A 25,455-nucleotide genomic window follows, 5' to 3' on the forward strand; every position below is an offset into this window, starting at 1 on the left:
TAGAGACTGTATCTCAGGCTGATGGGAAAAATTCCATGTTTACGACATGATGGACATGATCTGAAAATCCCAGCCTCGAGTCCACTCATCACGTTGATGTTTGATTCCTACATGTCTGACAAGAAATCAGGAATCTGTTCTGTATTTCCAGAGACGACAGAAGGGTGTGGCCAGTAATATTCAATATTAATTTAACAGACTGACGAAGCAGAGAAGGCAAGTTCCTTGGTAAAAGTGTTTGTAGCAGCTGTCATTATGTACGGGAACAGGGAAAAAATCTTTCATTCTCCAATCAAAAGTGCAGAATATATGTAAATTCAGAAAGGAAAGAAGCTGTTATGAAATTAGAAAATTCATAATTTGAATATTCTCAAGCACTCGCCGTTGATTCTTTTGACATGTACATTGTATTATCTGTCTCATACGGCAGACTTGAAGTTTACACATGATTGGTTATAAGAAGAGTTCATATAATTGACCACAAAACCAGTGTGAAGCGATTTGGGTGATACACAACTGGACTTCAATGCCATTTTAATTGAAATTAATTTAAAACAATGCTCATTGATACAATGATTGTAAACTGCTCTATGAAGTTCAGCTATGAAAGCTGATAGTAAATGTAACCCAGGTGACAAAACCCTATTAAATATCACTATATCCTTTCTGTTTGTCGTCCGTCTATGTTACGTGCGTTTACGTTACGTGTGCGTCATTGCGTCACATGGTCACGTGACCTAGCGCGGCTATCAGACTAGCATAATAGCTGGTAGTGGGTAGCTACCGGTAAGAGCGAGAGGGAGACGCTGTATGAGGTTGCTGCAGGTATGTGTTGGTTTTACGCGTTAATCATGAATCAGTCTTCTACACTGAAATGCAAATATGTTGAACTGTAGGAGCCGACTACCGGAGCCGTGGGTCGTCGCGCGGGAGTGTTTGTGCTTGCGTTTATCTGCGGAATTGGTAAGTCGCGTCTGTAGCTTTTCGTAGCCTAGCCGCTGCATTTGTTTTCAAGGGAGCGCTTGGCATTCACGTGCCCGTTTCTCCGAATATAACTAAGTGAAATGGTATCACTGTGACCCATTGTCCATTGGTTCTGATTTGTGTTATCATGAATGTACTGCTGCTTCTTTAGCATACGGTTAATGTTTTGATGTGTGTTAATGCTACGCATCCGAGGCACTTTACGATGCAGTCCAGTCAACCACTGTGTCTGCTACGCACCTTATTTGTGGATGCGGTGTTTACATTATGAGATTATTAGAGCGATGAATATTTTAATATAACAATTATTGTATTATCTGTTCTAATTTATGCATTGAATCAATCTATTGTACAATAAGGAAATACTTTGCTATTTTGATGCTTAATATTTAGCATTTAGTATATGAATGTATATGTGCGCACTAGAAACTTAACTGGTCCTGTCCTTTTACGCAGGCCAGGTTGGATGGCGAGCTTAGAGCCCGAGCTAGAGCCTGTTGAAACGTTGAACCTGGATCCAAATGAACTGAATGAGCTGAACTGAATTCACCCAACCGAACCCCGGGCTGGTAGGAGGCTCCTCAGCAGCCGCCCTCTCTATTTTTGTTTCTTTTTGGTCGCCAACATCGCAACCCGTTCATTGCGGTCCCTTTTACAAACTGTCCCCTCACCAAACCCCCTGGACTTTGCCACCCCAACGTGGAAGTTGTGGGGGCCGTATGAACTTTTCCACCTGTTGCTTAATACCATCGTTGGTAGAAAGAAGAATTTGGAGTGTAAATATTGTACATATTGAAAATTGATGCACTGTGAAATGTGTGAATGGCCATTCGAATATTGTTGATACGCATGTTTGTTTATTTTTTCCCTTATCACAATATATTATTTGGTACCACTTAAACTTAATCCTTGTGTTCAGTTTTCATTATTCCATTCCTAGAGCCGAATTTAGAACTTCTGATCTAGCCTAGTCTCTTAATAATTGATACTCTAAGTAACTACTCAATAGAATAACTTATAGGTTACATAACGTGGCGAGCATTAGCCAGGAGTGGAAGAAAAAAAACTGAACATTTTTTGTGGTACTTGTGTGTTGTTGTGTTAAAATGGAAATATTCGAGAAACGTGGCATTAAGATCCCAAATGCAGTGTTAATTGAGGACGCGACGAAAACTGAAACTGACGACGAAGTAATTGAATTTTTAAAGCAGTACGGTTCTATTTCAAAATATGAAGTTATTGATGAACCCAAATCTGTTTTTCATCGTTCTATAGTCGTAGAGTTTAGTTCTGGCGGCGCATTGGTTACGTTACGTCCACTTCTGCCTTATACGTATATCTGCGACACAGAAAAAGTTACATTTGAAATTTCAGAACTCGCTACAGTCTGTGCGAACGAGGTCGGAAAGCAATATACCACCGATTACCTCTCTGAATTAGAAAAAGTTGCGAAATTGACTGGTCAAGATTTTTCAGTCGTCCTTAATGGGGTGATGTCTCTGCTTGGTCAGACTGTCACCAAGCTCCACACCAATGCCACTGACGACGAGGCCCGGTCAACGGACAATAAAACCCATTGGACCGAGGTGGCCGCATCGAACCAGCACACGGAAACGCCGCTACGGGTCCAGCCAGATCCTACAAGATCTTCTCCGCCGACCATGACGCACAGTACTCTCAATCCACCTGAAGTTCAACGTTATGTAGTCGAACACATCGTGAAGAACGACGATCGTGCTATGAACTCGGCAGCGCAGCGTCTCAGGGCCTTCTCTGGAAAATCGTCCAGACCTCCAACCGAGTCTGACTACGACACATGGCGTTCCGGAGTGGAGCTGTTACTGAAAGATCCTGCTGTGTCCGACCTACAGCGCTCACGCAAGATCTTCGACAGCTTGTTACCACCTGCGGCTGATATGGTGAAGCACCTGAGACCGGACGCTCCTCCAGCGGTGTATCTACAGACACTTGACTCAGCGTACGGTACCGTCCAGGATGGCGATGAGCTATACGCCAAGTTTATGGACACGTTCCAAGATGCTGGAGAGAAACCGTCCAACTATCTACAACGTCTACAGGTGGCGCTGAACCAGGCGGTGAAACGAGGAGGGGTGTTGAACAAAGACTTTGATAGACATCTTTTGACTCAATTTTGCCGTGGCTGTTGGGACAACTCCCTGATAATAGAACTACAACTGAAACAACGCAAGCAGAACCCTCCATCGTTTGCTGAACTTCTGCTCTTGCTGCGGACTGAAGAGGATCGTGAAGCGGCCAAAGCCATCCGCATGCAGCAACATCTCGGCTCTTCACGCTCCAGAGCTGCAAACCATGCGCAGTACGCTTACACAGACAGTGCAGAGGGGGGAGAGATTGCTGCGCTCACCAACGTCACGCAGCAACTCGCTAAACAGCTGGCCGACATCCAACAGCAGCTCGCAATACTCACTGCAGCCCAGTCAAGCTCCAGTCAGTCTGCTGCTTCCAAGTCCACGCCTGGTCGTTTGTCGGGTGAGGGGCAGAGGGCGGGCAAGCACTCAAAGAACCCGTCTTCTGTTCCCAAGCCTGGCTACTGCTATCGGTGTGGTGAAGATGGCCATATAAAGACACACTGTGAGAACCCCCCGAACTCTGCACTAGTCGCTGCCAAGAAGAAGCAGTTTGCAGAAAAGCAACAAAGTTGGCAAGGATCGTATTCTTCATCCAGACACTCGTTAAACTAGAGTCAGTTCCAGTTGTGGGGCAAACCGGAACTGTTGTGGACCCACAATGTCCCAACCTGAAGAAGAAGTATGTCAAATGTCAAGAAATGACCCAAAGCACTACTGCTGTCCAATCCCGGTTACCAAAAGGCTTGGTCGGATCCCGCTGCACAGCAAACATCAAAATCGCTGGTGAAGAATTCAACTGCCTGTTAGACACCGGATCGCAAGTCACTACGATTCCAGTCTCGTTCTACAACCAGCATTTTGCAGACCAGCCAGTGAAACCTCTGTGTGACTTACTGCAAGTTGAAGGAGCAGCTGGACAGGCTGTCCCGTATGTCGGATATGTGGAGATGGTGGTCACCTTTCCAAAGGAGTTCCTGGGAGTGGACTTTGATGTCTCAACACTGGCACTAGTGGTTCCTGACGTCGGAGCTCATCAGTCCCAGGTGTTAATCGGCATGAATACGTTGGAGCCGTTATACAACCAGCATACGGGGAGTGAGTTCTCAAACTTCCAGCCGACGGCAAGTGGCTACAGAGCAGTGCTCAAACTACTCCAAATACGCCACAAGCAACAACAAGAAGGCAGCGACGGAGTTGTGAGATTAGCCAGCAAGTCGCCAGTCCTCATCCCTGCTGGACACACCATTGTCGTCGAAGGCTCCATCTCCATCAGCATGCTGTCCTCTGGTCAGTGGGTGCTTGTGGAGCATCCAGCCTCACCACTGCCAGGTGGGCTGTGTGTCAAAAATTCTTTGATTATGCTCCCAAGCCAATCCCACAAGAAGATCCCGGTGATCCTGAGTAACGAGTCAGACCAGGATGTGACCATCCCACCTCTCGTAACCATCGCAGAACTTGCAGTGTCACCACAGATCCTGTCGCACAACGTGGCAACAACCTGTTCACCATCTGAAAGTCCTGGTATCCCTCTGAAGCTGAATTTTGGAGAATCACCTATTCCGCCAGAGTGGAAGGCAAGAATCACAGAGAAACTCCATCAAATCCCGGACGTCTTTGCACACAGCGATCTGGACTTTGGACGCACGGACAAGGTGAAACATCACATAAAGTTGGCTGATGAAACTCCGTTCAAGCACAGAGCCAGACCGATCCACCCTGATGATATCGAGGCAGTTCGACAACATTTACGGGACCTCCTGGAGGCTGGTGTCATTCGTGAGTCGGAGTCGCCATTTTCATCACCAATTGTCGTGGTCCGTAAGAAGAACGGGGCCATACGCTTGTGCATCGATTACAGAAAGTTGAACCTTCAAACGGTTAAGGACGCCTACCCCTTGCCAAATCTGGAAGAGTCCCTATCCGCCTTGACCGGTTCGAAGTGGTTCAGCGTTCTCGATTTGAAGTCAGGATATTACCAGATCGAGATGAACGAAGCAGACAAAGCTAAGACAGCTTTTGTGACGCCCATTGGATTTTGGGAGTTCAACCGAATGCCCCAAGGGGTAACAAACGCTCCATCTACGTTCCAGCGGTTGATGGAAAGAAGTATGGGGGATCTCCATTTAAAAGAAGTCCTGGTTTTCATCGACGATCTTATCGTGTTTTCGGATTCGCTGGAAGAACATGAGCGGAGGCTGCTGCGGGTATTACATCGCCTGAGGGAATATGGTCTGAAGCTCTCTCCCGAGAAATGTAAATTTTTCCAGAAGTCAGTGAAGTACTTGGGACATGTCGTTTCGGAGAAGGGAGTCGAGACCGATCCAGACAAAATCCTTGCTTTAAAGTCCTGGCCAATTCCAAGAACTTTGAAGGAGCTCAAGTCATTCCTAGGATTTGCTGGATATTACCGGAGGTATTTAAAGGGGTACTCCGTTATCGCCAAACCTCTCAACGATTTGACGCGGGGCTATACACCTACCTCTAAGTCCCAGAAGAGATCTTGTCCAGCAAAGTTCCAAGACACGAAACAGCCTTTCGGAGAGCGATGGACGCCTAGTTGCCAGCAAGCTTTTGAAACGCTCATTGACAAGTTGACCAGTTCTCCAGTTCTTGGGTTCGCCGACGCAAAGCTACCTTACATCTTACATACTGACGCCAGCACGACAGGGCTTGGAGCGGCGCTTTACCAAGAACAAGCAGGCAAGTTGAGAGTAATCGCTTACGCCAGCCGAGGTCTGTCAACGAGTGAGTCGAGGTATCCTGCACACAAATTAGAATTTCTTGCACTGAAGTGGAGTGTGTGTGAGAAGTTTCACGACTATCTGTACGGGGTCCACTTTGTGGTAGTGACTGACAACAACCCTCTCACTTACCTGTTAACATCGGCAAAGTTGGATGCCACCAGTCATCGGTGGTTGGCTGCCCTGTCCACCTACACCTTTAAGCTGCAATACCGTGCCGGAAAGCAGAACCTCGACGCCGACGCTTTATCACGCCGCCCTCACAGCCATCCCGTGGACCTGTCAGTGCTGAAGGACTGCGATTTGATAAACCGATTCACGGAAGAACATGTGGTTGAATCTGCTGAAGTGGAGGAACTAAGCCCGGACATCGTAGCTGCCATCTGCCACCGCTGTCTTGTCACCAGTCAGCCCAGCAGTTCTGCAGGAAGTCCGATTACCCTGGTCGAGTCTCTGAGCATGTCAGCAAATTCTGTTCCGGATTGCTATGCCAGTGAAGACAATCATGGTCTACCAGTTGTTCCATCCGTATCACGTCTGGACCTCAAGGAAAAGCAACGGGCTGATCCAGTTATCAGAGAGGTCATACACCAGATGAATACTGGGGAGAAGGTTCCTCCGACGGCAAGGAATGAACTCTCGAACCTTCCGCTGTTGCTGAGGGAGCTGAATCGTCTCGAGTTACAAGAAGACATCTTGTACCGGCGGAGGCACGACGGAGAACAAGTCACGTTCCAGCTGGTGGTACCGGAGGAGCTGAAGTCCGTTGTTTTGACAAGCTTGCATGATGACCTGGGTCACCTAGGCATCGAGCGGACTTTGGACCTGGTGCGCAACCGCTTTTTCTGGCCTCGTATGGCAGCTGACGTGGAGAATAAGATCAAGACCTGCAGTCGTTGTGTGAGACGCAAGGCACTTCCTGAAAGATCCGCACCACTCGTTAACATCAAGACTACTCGTCCTTTGGAGTTGCTCTGCATGGACTATTTGTCACTCGAACCAGATCAAAGCAATATAAAAGACATTCTTGTTTTCACTGACCACTTTACCAAGTTTGCAATAGCCATACCTACCGCAAACCAAAAGGCGAAGACAGTGGCAAAATGTCTATGGGAGAACTTCATTGTGTGCTACGGAATACCTGAACGTCTCCACACGGATCAAGGACCCGACTTCGAGTCAAAATTGATAAAAGAACTGTGCCAACTCGCTGGGATAGTAAAGACCAGAACAACCCCTTACCATCCTCGAGGGAACCCAGTCGAGAGGTTCAACCGGACGCTACTTAGCATGCTTGGGACCCTTGAGCACAAGAAGAAAGCCAAATGGAAAGACTACGTAAAACCGTTAGTGCACGCTTACAACTGCACGAAGAACGATGTCACTGGTTTTACGCCGTACGAGCTGATGTTTGGCCGTTCACCACGTCTCCCGGTTGATCTGGCCTTTGACTTGCCTGTGCGGGGAAATCAGTCTACTTCTCATTCCCAGTATGTTGAGAACTTGCGGTCCCGCCTTGAAGAGAGTTTTGAACTTGCGTCGAAGAATTCTGCTAAATCTGGCGAACGAAATAAAGCTCGCTTCGATCAGCGAGTCACTCCGTCAAGTCTGGAGGAAGGTGATCGAGTTCTGGTGCGAAACGTCAGGCTTCGTGGCAAACACAAGCTTGAAGACAAATGGGAGCAAGATGTCTACGTCGTTGTGAAGCGTGCTGGGGACCTGCCAGTGTACACAGTGCGGCCGGAGAACAGATCAGATAGACCAAATCGTACGCTCCACAGAGACCTGCTACTTCCATGTTCCTTCCTGCCAGCTAGTGGTGGTCCAAATCCTTTGCCTGTTACACCACCCCGTCGGCCTGTAACCCGTCGCCAGAAATCAGTAACTGTTGATCATGCTGAAGACTTCGATGAGGACGAAGAGGAATGGAGTCTGCCTCAAGTTCTGATTCCGCCAACTGCTTTCCAGTTCCATAGTTCACGCACTGTTGAACCCTCTGCTGACCTCCGCACTCAGCCGTCCGTCAGTCCCGTCGATCCCGTCTCAGAAACTGAAAACCTACCTGTCGATGGGGAGTCCTCTGCTGAATCCGAAGCCTCTTCATCTATGGACGAAGAGGAGCCTGGGCCTGCTGCTACCCCACCTGCCGGTGAGCCTGATGAAGACCCACCTGAGGGGGAGCCAGAGCTTTTTGACCAAGCAGAGACATCCCCCAGCCAAACCGAGCTATTGCTCAGTCCCGCAGAATCGTCCGCCAACCTGCCTGATCCTGTCCGTGAAACCACGCCAGTAATCAGTCGGCCTAGTCGGCAGCGTCAACCTCCTGATCGCCTTCAGTATGCGGCATTAGGTAATCCTCTCATTTCCGTTGTTCAGACGCTAGTACATGGTTTAGTGGATGCCTACAGCGAAGCGTTCACTACCTCTGCAGCAAATAACCTTTTGAAACCTAATGTTCACGACGTTTAGCATGCATCGGGAGTTGCATGATCTAAAGGGGGGAGGATGTAACCCAGGTGACAAAACCCTATTAAATATCACTATATCCTTTCTGTTTGTCGTCCGTCTATGTTACGTGCGTTTACGTTACGTGTGCGTCATTGCGTCACATGGTCACGTGACCTAGCGCGGCTATCAGACTAGCATAATAGCTGGTAGTGGGTAGCTACCGGTAAGAGCGAGAGGGAGACGCTGTATGAGGTTGCTGCAGGTATGTGTTGGTTTTACGCGTTAATCATGAATCAGTCTTCTACACTGAAATGCAAATATGTTGAACTGTAGGAGCCGACTACCGGAGCCGTGGGTCGTCGCGCGGGAGTGTTTGTGCTTGCGTTTATCTGCGGAATTGGTAAGTCGCGTCTGTAGCTTTTCGTAGCCTAGCCGCTGCATTTGTTTTCAAGGGAGCGCTTGGCATTCACGTGCCCGTTTCTCCGAATATAACTAAGTGAAATGGTATCACTGTGACCCATTGTCCATTGGTTCTGATTTGTGTTATCATGAATGTACTGCTGCTTCTTTAGCATACGGTTAATGTTTTGATGTGTGTTAATGCTACGCATCCGAGGCACTTTACGATGCAGTCCAGTCAACCACTGTGTCTGCTACGCACCTTATTTGTGGATGCGGTGTTTACATTATGAGATTATTAGAGCGATGAATATTTTAATATAACAATTATTGTATTATCTGTTCTAATTTATGCATTGAATCAATCTATTGTACAATAAGGAAATACTTTGCTATTTTGATGCTTAATATTTAGCATTTAGTATATGAATGTATATGTGCGCACTAGAAACTTAACTGGTCCTGTCCTTTTACGCAGGCCAGGTTGGATGGCGAGCTTAGAGCCCGAGCTAGAGCCTGTTGAAACGTTGAACCTGGATCCAAATGAACTGAATGAGCTGAACTGAATTCACCCAACCGAACCCCGGGCTGGTAGGAGGCTCCTCAGCAGCCGCCCTCTCTATTTTTGTTTCTTTTTGGTCGCCAACATCGCAACCCGTTCATTGCGGTCCCTTTTACAAACTGTCCCCTCACCAAACCCCCTGGACTTTGCCACCCCAACGTGGAAGTTGTGGGGGCCGTATGAACTTTTCCACCTGTTGCTTAATACCATCGTTGGTAGAAAGAAGAATTTGGAGTGTAAATATTGTACATATTGAAAATTGATGCACTGTGAAATGTGTGAATGGCCATTCGAATATTGTTGATACACATGTTTGTTTATTTTTTCCCTTATCACAATATATTATTTGGTACCACTTAAACTTAATCCTTGTGTTCAGTTTTCATTATTCCATTCCTAGAGCCGAATTTAGAACTTCTGATCTAGCCTAGTCTCTTAATAATTGATACTCTAAGTAACTACTCAATAGAATAACTTATAGGTAAAGCCATTTACGTGTAAGTGTTGATAACTAACACCAAGTTATGCCAGTGTATTGTGAATCATTTAAGCCCATCCAGTTTGCTGAACATCTAACATTAGAACAATAAGTGACAAAAGGCGAATCAAATGAATCTGCTATACAGATTGTAACTCAATATGAAATAGGAATAAAACTTAATAATATTATAACCATAAAGCTTCTTGTAATGTTCACATTTAAAGTTGCCAACCTGTGTTTAAGAAATAAATAATGAGAAATGATTGTCCTAAAAATAGGAGTAAAATGCTCAGTTGAAAACTCAGTATGAAGAGAGTTAAAAATAAGCAACGCCAGTGCAGTAACCAGAGAGAATTCTGGAGCTTGTTTCATGAGTGACACTCTAACATTTAGACCTTCTGTTCATGTCGGTGCCTCTCCGGTCACAGGGAGCAGAAGAGATCTGGAGAAAAGCTAGAGCTGTTAGAGCTCAGTATAGAGACGCTGCTCTTATGTTCAGTTAACTTACTGCAACTAAGAAAGATAGTTTAAATATAAATTGAGAATTATAAAGATTAGTATTTTGCTCGGTGAACTACCAAAAATGGACACACCATCCGAGAGTTCGGGATTAGTATACAAACTTATGTATCCAGAAAACATAAGCTTTGGAAACATACACATTAAAATCACAATAATCAAAGACAGCTACGATTATGTGTAACAAAGAGTAATATAATGTGTTTTATATATTACATCTAGTATAAGAATTTATTTTACTTCAAGAGTAATACAAACAATAATAGTATAAGATGTTGGCCTAAATATAGGATCATAAAAACTAGAAAAAAACGTAGTGAATCAAAATTACACGTCAGGGACGAGAACATGATTAAACAAATTGTGATTAACTCATGGATAAATCTGAATCATGATAAGAACTAGTTTTTCTAGTTTATCTGTTTATTTTGTAACAACTAACTAGACTGCCTTGGCAGTGGACAAGTTTAATTTATAATACTAGTACATGTACAATACATTTACTTTTGTTACTGAGTCTCTTCAACAGACTGAGAATGTGAAACCTCTGAGGCATAAAGAACCCGTTCAACCAACCCAGAGACAGAAGGAGGATCTCCACAGACATCGATACAGGTCTTACAGGAGGAAGTACCTGATGGATGGGTAAACAATTGATTTTCAATTCCATTCATATGTCACCGACTCTTGGTAAGAACAACTTCATCTTTTTATATATTGTTTAATGTTCCAGGTAAATTTGATAAGACCTGTCCCTGTGTCTACATCTTATGCACAACATTGAACGTTTGCTTAAAAGAAAAATACCCATAAGAACATTATTGGCATTCAACATACCGTCCACGGTGTTGAGTATTGCTTATCTGAGCTGTCAATAAGTGTCAAATATATTACATTTAAATCAAGTGTCATAAATAGATGAACTTGAATCCTAATCAATGGGTAAACAATATTTGAAGTACGTGCACTGATACATGCACCACTTTTTGAAGTATTGACCATAAAATGTCAGATATAACTTGTGTTGCCCACAGGGCTTTTCCAACATACAAACTTTCATGAGGACAACTACACTATATTACAATGCACATTTGTTAGAAAAACACCATGCACCACTCGAAACAATGTGGTAATTCCCCGGAAATCCTAGGTTTAATGACGTATTTTATAATAACTTAACTTCTGACTGTTACACCTCTTTTTGGTTTATTGCCAGGTGAACTTTGGTAACCCCTGGAGAGAGGGGGTGAGAGGTGAAGGTGGACAAATATGGAGTCAGAGGGAGACACCACACGAGAGCACGATGAACGACAAAACGGCACCAGGAGGAGCCAGGAATTCAACCAAGTTGGCGCCAAATGCAACAAAATAAAATAAAGGCTTATTTTTGACAGGAATTGATATAGCATAATGTTGTATCCACATGTAAACGTATTAATGAATACGCTCTATTCTGTCTATCTTTGATGTGGCAATAGAGAAAGCACCAATAATCCTCACCTCAGACTTTGATAATGACGTGCCCTCATAGATGAACGTTTTTTGTTTATACTTCACAGGCTGTGTATTGTCAATAGGACAATTAGAAGGAAGGCAAAAGAACTAGGGAATTGAAAAAGAAAAGGGGGGATTGAAGTCATAATTTTAACATTGCTATGTTAAAATTATATTATAAATAAATAAGTGTGCCAGTGTGTTCAGTTATGAGTGTGCAAAACGTACTTTGCCTACGCTAACGGAAAGTAAGAAAACCTATAGGACAAGGAATGTGTTTTTCTATCTATACATAGTCCAGCCACCATGACATTGACGAATACGTAGCTTCCCAGACAGACTGTCTGTCTCAACTAACCCCCTACCGAAAATAACTGCTTTTACCGGGAATTTGGGCCGGCCAATCATGTTTTAGGATCCGCCCTGTACAAACCTCATTTGCATAAAAGGATATAAACCCCATGTCTATGTTTGTTATTTGTGAAAATTGTTCTATACTTTTCACCCAGTAAATATCTTCTTAATCCACTCGATTGTCTCTATTGTTCTTCACTCCTCATGATTTCATCATGTGAACGCTGAGTTTATTTTTACCTGAGACTGAACCAACAGGAAACAGTGGGAGCGGCTCAGCAGTTCAGCTCGACTACATTCCTCATCACACTCCTTCACACGCACTTTGCCTCCTCACAGGTTCAGACACGTATTTGCTCTGTTTATAAGAAGCATTTACACACATTACACTGACACAGCTCTAATAATGCACTCATTATGACTCAGTGAACCTTGACTTAAGGCCAAACACCAAATGTGCTCTGGTGTATGTTATTGTGTATATGATGCAGTGATGAGTCTGTAAACTGTAGCTCTGTCTGATTCCAAAGCCTCACCTGAGTGTGGGCTCTGAAGCGTCTCCTCTGTCCGACTCTCCCTGGTTTCTGCTCGGTTTGGAGATTACAGGACCGTCCCGTCATCTCCCCTTCAGCCGCACATTTGTGACACTGCGGCGGAAACACCTGCTCTTTACCTGAGGACAAGCCCCGCCCTCTGTCACCACAGCCACACACTTAACCCTTAAGGCACAGGCTGAGGATCACTGACACTGAGATCAGAAGGAAATGTGGATCATTTTATGTATAAAAGTGGACAAAATCACCAATATTTTCAGCAGTGAAATCTAAATAATGGAGTCAGAGTTTGTAAATGGGATTATATTTACAGAGCCTCTCGTAAGTATTTATACACCTTGAACTTTTGCACATTTTGTCATGTTTACAACCCTAAACAAAAAGATTGTATTTAGATTGTTTTACTGAACGTTCACACACAAGTAACAGACGACTGTGAAGTGAAAGCAAAATGATACATGATTCTGTTATTTTTCAAAAAATAGAAAAGTGAAAAGTGGGGCTTGCATAAGTATCATACAGCATTTTCTGAGTGCATTAAATTGCCTTTAAAACATTCCTAATGACTCCAGAATGTTCACACCTTGGCCTAACGGTTAAATAGAGGCACCTGTGTGTGATCTACTCTCAGTATAATTTCAGCTGTTCTTTTAGGCCCTCAGAGCTGTGGTCGGAGTGTGTTGGTCGCTAAATAACATCATGAAGGCCAAGGAGCACCAGAGAGGTCAGGGATAAAGCTGTGGAGAAGTTTAAAGCAGCATTAAGTTATACAAAGATTTCCCAAGATTTAAACATCTCCCGGAGCAACTGTTCAATCCATCATTCAGAAATGGAAAGAGTAAAGCACCACTGCCAACTTACCAAGACACGGCTGTTCATGTAAACTAACAAACTGAACAAGGAGACACTGGTGAGAAATACAACCAAGTGCCCCAAGATAACTCTGGAGGAGCTGAAGTCCTGCCGCTGAGCTGGGGGAATCTGTACATGGGACAACTATAAGTCGTATCTACACAAATCTGGCCTTCATGGACGAGTGGAAGAAGAAAGACATTATTGAAAGGAGGCCATAAGAAATCCTGTTTGAAGTTTGCTAGAAGTCATATATTTGTATTTTTTTTTGTATTTATTTATTTAAAAGGGACAATGCATTTACACAAAGTACAGTATGCTTAAAATGCAGGATTATAGCTCAAGCTAATTTCCATCCTCTGTCCCCAACCGGACCAGGCCCGACTACACCACTCACTCTGCAAAGCATCAATCAGTCCTTAACACTTGTTCTGCACATTCACCCCTGCACTCACTCACACAGCCTAAACCTTCTAAAACCCACACACTTTACATCTACACACACCCGCCTTCCCATACCCACACACTTTCCACCCGCCTTCCCATACCCACACACTTTCCACCCGCCTTCCCATACCCACACACTTTCCACCCACCTTCCCATACCCACACACTTTCCACCCGCCTTCCCATACCCACACACTTTCCACCCGCCTTCCCATACCCACACACTTTCCACCCGCCTTCCCATACCCACACACTTTCCACCCGCCTTCCCATACCCACACACTTTCCACCCGCCTTCCCATACCCACACACTTTCCACCCGCCTTCCCATACCCACACACTTTCCACCCGCCTTCCCATACCCACACACTTTCCACCCACCTTCCCATACCCACACACTTTCCACCCGCCTTCCCATACCCACACACTTTCCACCCGCCTTCCCATACCCACACACTTTCCACCCGCATCCACCCTCATTCCCATACCCACACCGACCCCCACCCTGCAACCAGCCCAGTCTCCTAAAAATGATAATAAAAGGTCACTTCTACCTAACATACACTCTCATACTACATATTAAATACTGTACAATGTCCAATGTTAAAACACATAAACATTTCTTTGCCAGAGTTCAGCTTATGCCAGGTTGTGTGGGCAGTTTTCAGCTTATGCCAGGTTGTGTGGGCAGTTTTCAGCTTATGCCAGGTTGTGTGGGCAGTTTTCAGCTTATGTCAGGTTGTGTGGGCAGTTTTCAGTTTATGCCAGGTTGTGTGGGCAGTTTTGATTGTCCAGTAGCCATGACTTGAGATGTTTGGTGAACGAGCTAATTGTAGGCATCTCTTTTATGCTCGGTGGTTTAGTGTTCCAAGTTTGAGAGGCTCGGAAGGAGAACACTGCTTGTCCAAAGGCACTTTTTCTGAAAGGAATTGTACAGTCACCTCTGGAACTTGCTCTTGTTGATCTGTTGTGATTCTTTTGAATAAATTCTTGTAATGGGGGTGGGGCTAGTCCTTTGACGGTTTTATACACAAGAACGGAGTCCACATATTTGATGAGGTTTTCCCAGCTCAATATCTCATACTTTTTCAGGATTTTACAATGATGTCTTTGGCTTTCTATCCAAGACCTTGAGCGCTTGCTTGTACGTCGTCTCGATAGGTTTCAGAGTGGTCTTGCCTGCAAGCACCCGACTCGTCATACAGTACATCATGTGTGAAACAATCATGGCCTTGAAATAAAGTTTAGCTGATTCAAGTGTTAGGTTTTCTCTAATAAATCTAAAATTTGACAAGTTAAATTTTATTTTGTTCACTGCTTTTTTTCACTTCTTGTTTAAATGAAAGTTTTGCATCTACAATTACACCTAAATATTTAAATTCATGAACTGATTCAATTTGGGATCCCTGTATCAATACAGGAGGATTTGTATCTTCAGCAGAAGCATTTTTTGAAAAAAACATGCTGACCGTTTTTGACACGTTGAGGACAAGTTGTGACTTTTGCAGCTGCTCTGAAACCTTCTGCTGACGACAGTTCTTGAGCTGCTTGATGTTTAGTTTTTGAGTGGACATAGATGATTGCATCATCTGCATACATCTGGCACTGTACATTGGGAGGGCAACTTTCAGGGAAATCATTTATATAAAGGCTGAATAATAATGGTGATAAGGCTGAACCTTGAGGTAGCCCTAGTCCATTATTACGAGTTGTTGAAATAGAATTTTGCACTTTAACATATTGTTTTCTTTGACTCAGATAGGATTCCACCCACTGTACAGTGCGCGGTGAGAAATTAAAATGGGACAATTTATTGAGCAAGATCTGGTGGTTGACCGTGTCCAATGCTTTCTTGAGGTCAAGGAACACGGCTCCGACCACGCCTTGTCAAGGCTGTATTTCATTTTTTCCAGAAGAAAGCATACGGCTGTTTCGGTGGAATAATGCTTTCGGAAGCCAAACTGCATTTGATGAAGGTTGAATAAGCTTTGATTTAAATGGAGGACACAGCTCCATGTGGACGAAGGAACTTTGGTCAGATGAGACAAAAATTTAACTTATTGGCCCAAATGCAAAACGTTATGTATGGAGCAAACCTAACACTGCTCATGGTCCTGAGTGCACCATCCCCAGTGTCAGATATACGGGGGGAGCATCATGCTGTGGGGCTGCTTTTCCTCAGCGGGGACTGGGGAGACTGTAAGAATAGTTGTGATGATGGATGGAGCCAAATACAGAGACATTTTGGAGGAAAACCTGCTGGAGTCACAAGAGAACTGAGGCTGGGGCGGAGATTCACCTTCAGCAGGACAATGACCCGAAACACAAAGATAAATCTACAATGGAATGGTTCAATAAAAACATATTAATGTGTTAGAATGGCCCAGTCAAAGTCCTGACCTAAATCCTATTGAAAATCTGTGGAATAATCTGAAAACTGCTGTTCACAAACGCTCTCCTTCTAATGTGACAGAGCTGGAGTTGTTTTGTAAAGAGGAATGGGCTAAAATGTCAGTCTCTACATGTGCAAATCTTGTAGAGTCAGATCCTAAAGACTTGCTGCTGTTATTGCAGTAAAAGGAGGTTCCACAAAGTATTCATTCATGCTGTATGAATACTTATGCACGCCCCACTTTTCACTTTTCTATTTTTTGAAAAATAACAGAATCATGTATCATTTTGCTTTCACTTCACAGTTGTCTGTTTCTTGTGTGTGAACGTTCAGTAAAAAATCTAAATAAAATCTTTATGTGTAGGGCTGTAAACATGATAAAATGTGCAAAAGTTCAAGGTGTATGAATACTTTCGAGAGGCTCTGTATCTTCATGGGTTAAAGTAAAGTTAGTCTTGTTGATTCTACCAGTTTTCACCCTCCATTAACCCGTGTCTTGTCAAATTCATTCAAGTGAACACTGTGTTTATTTTTACCTGTGACTGGACGAACAGGAAACAGTGGGAGCGGCTCAGCTCGACTGCTTTCCTCACGGCACTCCTTAAACTGACTTTAACACGTATTTGCTCTGTTTATAAGAAGCATTTACACACATTACACTGACACAGCTCTAATAATGCTCTCATTATGACTCAATGAACCTTGACTTAAGGCCAAACACCAAATGTGCTCTGGTGTATGTTATTGTGTATATGATGCAGTGATGAGTCTGTAAACTGTAGCTCTGTCTGATTCCAAAGCCTCACCTGAGTGTGGGCTCTGAAGCGTCTCCTCTGTCCGACTCTCCCTGGTTTCTGCTCGGTTTGGAGATTACAGGACCGTCCCGTCATCTCCCCTTCAGCCGCACATTTGTGACACTGCGGCGGAAACACCTGCTCTTTACCTGAGGACAAGCCCCGCCCTCTGTCACCACAGCCACACACTTAACCCTTAAGGCACAGGCTGAGGATCACTGACACTGAGATCAGAAGGAAATGTGTATCATTTTATGTATAAAAGTGGACAAAATCACCAATATTTTCAGCAGTGAAATCTAAATAATGGAGTCAGAGTTTGTAAATGAAAGCAAAGTTTGTAAATGAAGTGAAAGCAAAATGATACATGATTCTGTTATTTTTCAAAAAATAGAAAAGTGAAAAGTGGGGCTTGCATAAGTATCATACAGCATTTTCTGAGTGCATTAAATTGCCTTTAAAACATTCCTCATGACTCCAGAATGTTCACACCTTGGCCTAACGGTTAAATAGAGGCACCTGTGTGTAATCTACTCTCAGTATAATTACAGCTGTTCTTTTAGGCCCTCAGAGCTGTGGTCAGAGTGTGTTGGTCACTAAACAACATCATGAAGGTCCAGGAGCACCAGAGAGGTCAGGGATAAAGCTGTGGAGAAGTTTAAAGCTGCGTTAAGTTATACAAAGATTTCCCAAGATTTGAACATCTCCCGGAGCAACTGTTCAATCCATCATTCAGAAATGGAAAGAGTAAAGCACCACTGCCAACTTACCAAGACACGGCTGTTCACCTAAACTAACAAACTGAACAAGGAGACACTGGTGAGAAAGACAACCAAGTGCCCCAAGATAACTCTGGAGGAGCTGTGAAGTCCTGCCGCTGAGCTGGGGGAATCTGTACATGGGACAACTATAAGTCGTATCTACACAAATCTGGCCTTCATGGACGAGTGGAAGAAGAAAGCCATTATTGAAAGGAGGCCATAAGAAATCCTGTTTGAAGTTTGTAGAAGTCATATGGAGGACACAGCTCCATGTGGAAGAAGGAGCTTTGGTCAGATGAGACAAACGTTATGTATGGAGCAAACCTAACACTGCTCATGGTCCTGAGTGCACCATCCCCAGTGTCAAATATACGGGGGGGAGCATCATGCTGTGGGGCTGCTTTTCCTCAGTGGGGACTGTGGAGACTGTGAGAATAGTTGTGAAGATGGATTGAGCCAAATACAGAGACATTTTGGAGGAAAACCTGCTGGAGTCACAAGAGAACTGAGGCTGGGGCGGAGATTCACCTTCAGCAGGACAATGACCCTAAACACAAAGATAAATCTACAATGGAATGGTTCAATAAAAACATATTAATGTGTTAGAATGGCCCAGTCAAAGTCCTGACCTAAATCCTATTGAAAATCTGTGGAATAATCTGAAAACTGCTGTTCACAAACGCTCTCCTTCTAATGTGACAGAGCTGGAGTTGTTTTGTAAAGAGGAATGGGCTAAAATGTCAGTCTCTACATGTGCAAATCTTGTAGAGTCAAACCCCAAAAGACTTGTGCTGTTATTGCAGCAAAAGGGGGTTCACAAAGTATTCATTCATCTGTATGAATACTTATGCTGCGTCCACACCAAACTCGATTTGGCGCCTCCAAAGCGTCAGGTTTACATTTAAAATACATGGAGGACGCGCCTCCGGGGGCGTCAAGATGTCCCGCAGCGCGTCACGCGCCTCCTCTGCGGCGCGTATAGAGGTTTTTCGCGCTTGGTGAGCGTTTGACGCCTCCAGGGCGTCGAGCGTGGCCGACGCTCGAGTTGGGAAATGTTGAACTTTTTGGCGAAATTCGCGAGCGTCGACCAATCAGGAGCTTTCTCCCCATAGTGACGTTGTAGCTGAGCCACCGGGGCAGATTCTACGCCGGCCCCACAGATGTAAACAAGTCACAAGTCACGGACGTAGCTTCTTTGTGAACCGGAGCTACAGCCGCTCTGGGACTTTTTTTTTTTAGAAAGACACATCAGTGCTTCTTTATCTAAACACCAGGATTAAAAGCGGCGGAAGTACCGTTGAAAGTGACTCTCGTCCGAGCGCAGCTCCTGGAGCAAATGGTGAAACTCGCCAAACTGAGAACGCCTTCGGACGATCTCAGGAATCCAGACACGGCGCCGACGAGCCCGTAGACGACGTTGTCTGGCTTTATGAAGCAATAAAAGCCAAGCCACTCTCTCTATGTCATCCATGTTGATAACTGATAACTGACAACGGCAACAGACATGCTCCTCCCAACGCGCTCCACGACGACGCTCTTCTCTTGACGCGCGTCGAGAGCGTCTGACTTCAATGAGCACAGGCGTCCAACAACGGGCGTAACGCGCGTTTTTGACGCCCAAATCGAGTTTGGTGTGGACGGAGCATTATGTACGCCCCACTTTTCACTTTTCTATTTTTTGAAAAATAACAGAATCATGTATCATTTCGCTTTCACTTCACAGTTGTCTGTTACTTGTGTGTGAACGTTCAGTAAAAAAATCAAAATAAAATCTTTATGTTTAGGGTTGTAAACATGACAAAATGTGCAAAAGTTCAAGGTGTATGAATACTTACGAGAGGCTCTGTATCTCATTTAAAACACAGTTAAACAAATGTCTCATTGAGAATCAGAGCTGTCAGCACTGACAGGATCATCTCTCCTGCCCCCTGCTGGCCTCACCTCTCCTGCCCCCTGCTGGCCTCACCTCTCCTGCCCCCTGCTGGCCTCTTGTCCTCGTCTGTTGTCTCTCTGTAATTGTTGAGTTTGTAATAGCCTTGTTGTAATGTGTATCATGATTGGTTTGCGATATTGAAAGTGTTATTTTCTGTTTTATTTTTAAATATTTTATTGTATTGCATTTTAATGTGTATAATTGTACTTTTACTCCCTTCAGGAGGACACACAACAACTGTCCTGGGACCACAGATGAAAAACAGCCCTTAGGCTAGTTTGTATATTAATATGCACTGTCCCTATAATAAATAAATACAAATGAATACAACCTCAGGGGAGCTGATCTGATACAAGAACACAAAGAGGAGGAGATCTATTACCTATTCACCTGTTACACTTAAGGCTTACGACTATTTTTACCTGTGACTGGACGAACAGGAAACAGTGGGAGCGGCTCAGCAGTTCAGCTCGACTACATTCCTCATCACACTCCTTCACACGCACTTTGCCTCCTCACAGGTTCAGACACGTATTTGCTCTGTTTATAAGAAGCATTTGCACACATTACACTGATACAGCTCTAATAATGCACTCATTATGACTCAATGAACCTTGACTTAAGGCCAAACACCAAATGTGCTCTGGTGTATGTTATTGTGTATATGATGCAGTGATGAGTCTGTAAACTGTAGCTCTGTCTGATTCCAAAGCCTCACCTGAGTGTGGGCTCTGAAGCGTCTCCTCTGTCCGACTCTCCCTGGTTTCTGCTCGGTTTGGAGATTACAGGACCGTCCCGTCATCTCCCCTTCAGCCGCACATTTGTGACACTGCGGCGGAAACACCTGCTCTTTACCTGAGGACAAGCCCCGCCCTCTGTCACCACAGCCACACACTTAACCCTTAAGGCACAGGCTGAGGATCACTGACACTGAGATCAGAAGGAAATGTATAATTTAAGTATAAAAGTGGACAAAATCACCAATATTTTTGCTGTCATGACAGGCCTAGTTTCACAAAATGTAAATCTATTTTTCCCCCTGACATTATAAAAAAGAAAACATGTTTAGTGACAGGAGAATTATAAAATAACACAGACACAAAGCAGTGATTATCGACCCCGGTCCAGTCGTAGAGCCTTTTGAAGCCACAAAGATCCTCCTTCAACATGTGGCCCTCAGTAAAACAGGACCGTGTTCAGCCACTAGAGGGCGCTCTTTGGTTCAGTGTGGTGTAAAGTCAGGTCAAGGCCATGACAATACGCTGGGTTTGATTTGATACAGACAGAGGTTCAAACTCACTGATGACCTTTGACCCTGTCGCACTCGTTAGTGTTTAATATCAACTCTTTGGTCCAATCAGGAGTCAGGAAAAGTGCAGCGTCTGCTCTTTCAGATCAATGAACAAAGGTTTGATGAACTTCTCACAAACGTGTCCAAAAGTGGAGCCAGTTTTCAGACACATTTTGATTTGATTTGATTTGAAGCTGAAGTGGAGAAAACGCTGTGGGATCAGGCGGGGGTTTAGTTCCTCCTGTTTGAATCCTCCCTCCCTAAAGTCCCCGTGTGTCTGTACTTTTCCCTCTGCAGTCCAGTCTGATCATGTGACTCTGATCATGTGACTCTGGGTTTCCCTGGCGATGATGTAACAAACCCGCTCAGGCCACGCCCCCCCAGGTCAAAGTGCCTCGGCGTCGCTGCAGGTGAGTCTCAGATCACACGCTCTCACAAACATAGAATCAAATAAGATGAAGAGGATTATTCACCACAAACCGTCTGACTCTTTATGTCTCTGAAGATTAAAATCAAATAAAGCTCCAAAACTCTTTATTCTCCTCATTTGTAAACGTGTAAACGTGTTGTTGTTTTTCAGAGTTTGTGCTGAGTCGGCAGACGCTCTGCAGAAACACTTCACACTGGCTTTGATCCACATTCATCCTTTAAGCACTTTTTTTGTTCAATTCTTGTATTTTTTTTTCTATTTTTTGTCACATTTTTGTCACATTTTCATGTTTCAGGTTTTTAGATTTGGGTAAAGCTGAATAATCACAGGCCAATCATGAGCTCAGTTGTTATTATTGTCCTGACAAGTCGATAATGAAGTGATAATGCGCCGCTTACATATTTACTCACAGTGGAAAAAGTATTTGTACTCGAGTAACAAACAGATATTTCATTGTGATTTTACTCAAGTAGAAGTAAAAAGCACTGCAAAATAAAAGTGCTCTAAGAAGTACAATTTCTTCAACATGTTACTCAAGTACTGGAGTAAATGTAACTGAGTAACCTCTGCTCATTCCACATGAGTTTTCATCTACTCCAGTATGAGTAAAGGAAAACTCATGTGCAGGAAGTAAACAAACGGGAACCCAGGCTGAGTGGAACACTGCGGTAATGTGGTCCCGCCTCCTGGTCTTCGTCAGGTGTAATGTGGTCCCGCCTCCTGGTCTTCGTCAGGTGTAATGTGGTCCCGCCTCCTGGTCTTCGTCAGGTGTAATGTGGTCCCGCATCCTGGTCTTCGTCAGGTGTAATGTGGTCCCGCCTCCTGGTCTTCGTCAGGTGTAATGTGGTCCCGCCTCCTGGTCTTCGTCAGGTGTAATGTGGTCCCGCCTCCTGGTCTTCGTCAGGAGCCGCTGTAAACCTGAGATCCTCTTTTTGGGAAGAGCAGAAAGCAGGGCATTACAGTAGTGGATACGACTGGTGATAAAAGCATGCATGAGCGTCTCCGTGTTGGCCCGAGAGAGAATGGGGCGACTCTGGCTATGTTCTTTAGATGGTAAAAACCTATCTGTGTGATATTCTTAATGTGTGGAATAAAAGTCAGTCACTGGAATTTCTCAAGGACATTTTGTTCAGTAATAAAATCATAAAGTTGGATAAAGACGAGTTTTTCTAAGATTTTGCTTAAAAATGGTAAGTTGGAAACTGGTCTGAAATTGTTAAAATCTTTACAGTCCAAATTGCTCTTCTTCAACAGGGGCCTCACCACCGCCCCTTTAAACGCAGCAGAGAAGACCCCCGTCTGGAGAGAGCAATTCATCATGTTTAGAAGCTCGTCTCTAAAAGATCCATAAAATGTTTTAAAAAACGGCGTTGGGACCGGGTCTAAAAGACATGTGGTGGAACTCACTGAGGAGGAAACTTTATCAAGCACCTCAGCATTAACCAGGACAAAACTGTCCAGTGTTTCCTCTGGAACAAACAGACCATCAGATGTATTTAGAACCGTGTTACTTTGGGTAGATCAAATATTACATCTGATAGTGTCTAGAGATTAGATCGGGCCCAAAAAATTCAGCCCAACCCGACCCGAGCCCGCGGGCATAAAGCCCGACCCGCCCCGACCAATTATCGTAAAATGTAGACCTAAGCCCGAAATAAACCCGACATTATTTTTTCATTTTCTTGCTGCCAGAAGCGCGGCGCCTCGCGGGGGTGGGGAGGGTGGGATGGGCTCGCGCACACATGCAGCTCTGCCCAAAAGGTCTGCAGAAGACCAGCCCAGACAGCCCGTACGTGGAGAGCTTTAGAGTCAGACCTGACTGAAGCGCAGTCATATGTGTGAGATTGATGGTGCAGGCGGGGGCGGGGCCACGTTCACGTGTGCACTGCATGCTCTGCTCGCGCTGCTTAATAACAGTTGTTACTAAAGTTTATGTCTTTCCACAAGAGCAGTAAACTATTCATCCATTTTAAAGGTTATGATCAGATTTCGTATTAATGAAACGAAAAAGGTGATGTGTGTATCTTATTCGAGATTCAAAAACAAAAAAAACAAAAAAATTAAAACCCGACCCGACCCGAACCCGACTCTCATGCATGATATCTCGGCCTGTTTGAATACCGAGCCCGGCCCGCACTCGGGCTCGGGCCTAAAATCTAACCTCTGATAGTGTCTATCTTTCCTCTGAAGTGTCTGCAAACTCCTCACAGAGGCGTCTGTGGGGTTAAAAGGAGTTGTGTTTAAATCAGGGTTTAAAACATTTTCTATCGTCGAGAATAAGACTTTTGAGTTACTTTTATGATTGGTGATTATTGTGGAAAATAATTTGTTTCTTGCATTTCTTATTGCTGTATTGTAGGTCTTTTGTTGGGCACGGAATATTTCATAATTTATCGTTATTCATCTCCTCTCGGCCTTCCTGCAATTTCTCTTAAGTTGTTTTAGTTCCCCGTTTCTCCAAGGGGGAAGGGGTTTAGGATTAACCTTTATAAGTTTAAATGGTGCAATTGTATCGAGGGCAGTGAGTAGTTTACTGTTAACGATGTCAACAATAAAATCACAGTTAGCAGGTAAAGTCACTGGAGGAATTTGTTGTGAAGCATCACTATATTTCGCAGCCACTGCAGGGGTGAGATTACGTTTCCTCACAGTTTTTGCCGAGGACTTTCTCTGAATCAAACCGGTGACATTAAAAAACACGCAGTAATGATCAGAGCCAAGTCGACGACAGAGGACACAGTCTTCTCTCGGGTCTTTCATGATCGATCACAAACACAAACGCTCCGTCTAAACTCGCCTTTACACGAGATAACAACAAATAATCCGGTCCGCCGTAAAAACGAAACAGAAACCTGCAGTGACACTGATGTCAAAGCTCCGCTAACAGCAACGAAACACTTCCTGTTGTCCCGACAAAATAAAAGGCCTCAATGTTCCAGCCGCTGGGAGAGGGTTTGAAATGTTCATTAATAAATGAACCTAATATTTTAGGTGCAAATGGACACAAATATGTTTTTCTTCGTTTTCCTGGTCGTCCGTTTTGCTCAAATAGAAATAAAGGCCTGTCTCTAATTGTGGCCTGGTTCCAATAAAGGCCTGGTCCTGGATGCCCTCGAGTAAATAAAGGCCCCGGCCTGTATTACATTATTTACGATACATTAAAGACAACGAAGGAACAAGACGATGGAAACATTTATGATGAAACGACACCAGGACGTCGTCTGAAGTCATGAAGCACTTTATTTCACTCAAGGGACAAAGTTTACAACAAGACTGAAGGTCAGGCTGTTCTTCTTCAGAGAGTTTCCATCTGATCTGAACAAACTGTTCTTCATCAGATCATAATATCAGATCAATGTAATAATATCAATAAGTCAAACAGATCAAAGCTCCAGGATCAGACGCCTGGAGAGTCTGAAGGACTTCACTTTCTTCTCTCTTTTTGTCTCCAGGTTCTTGATGGAGCTCAGACCTGTTCCTCTGAGCCGTGATCCTGGATCCTTCTGTTTATTCTCCTGGACTCAGACTGAGGCGTCGGATCTGGAGCTGCTGAACAACATTAACTCCAGCTGTTGAGAAGAAGAAATCAGGAATTATTTATTACAACTTATTATTATTCACAATAATTAATATGGAAAGACAATGAAAAATAATAAAGTCTTTAAAACTGTTAAATCTCCCGTGTATCGGAGTGTGGGCTGGTGTGACTGAGGAAGACGGAGATAAACTGAATATGATGATTATTGAAACTGAACTCACTCCAGGTCTGTTTTTCATAAGGATATAACGTAATAACATGGTTAACACTTGATCTTCATAAATAACCTTTAATGATAGAATGGATTTAAGACTAAAAAACTCTTTAAAACAAACTCCAGCAGCCTCAGTGTTTTTAGAAAATAGAAAAT

At 44.1% G+C, this 25,455-nt stretch overlaps 1 protein-coding gene across 1 annotated transcript in view; it reads right to left on the reverse strand.

Moving 5' to 3' along the window:
• Positions 1-25,455, reverse strand: part of LOC306981095 (NACHT, LRR and PYD domains-containing protein 14-like) — a gene marked incomplete at both ends in the record, with an annotated part of 347,014 nt that overhangs the window by 164,160 nt on the left and 157,399 nt on the right. The window lies entirely within an intron of this gene.

This window comes from Gobius niger (assembly GCF_951799975.1).
Source record: "Gobius niger genome assembly, chromosome: 21".
NCBI classification, from domain to species: Eukaryota; Metazoa; Chordata; class Actinopteri; order Gobiiformes; family Gobiidae; genus Gobius; species Gobius niger.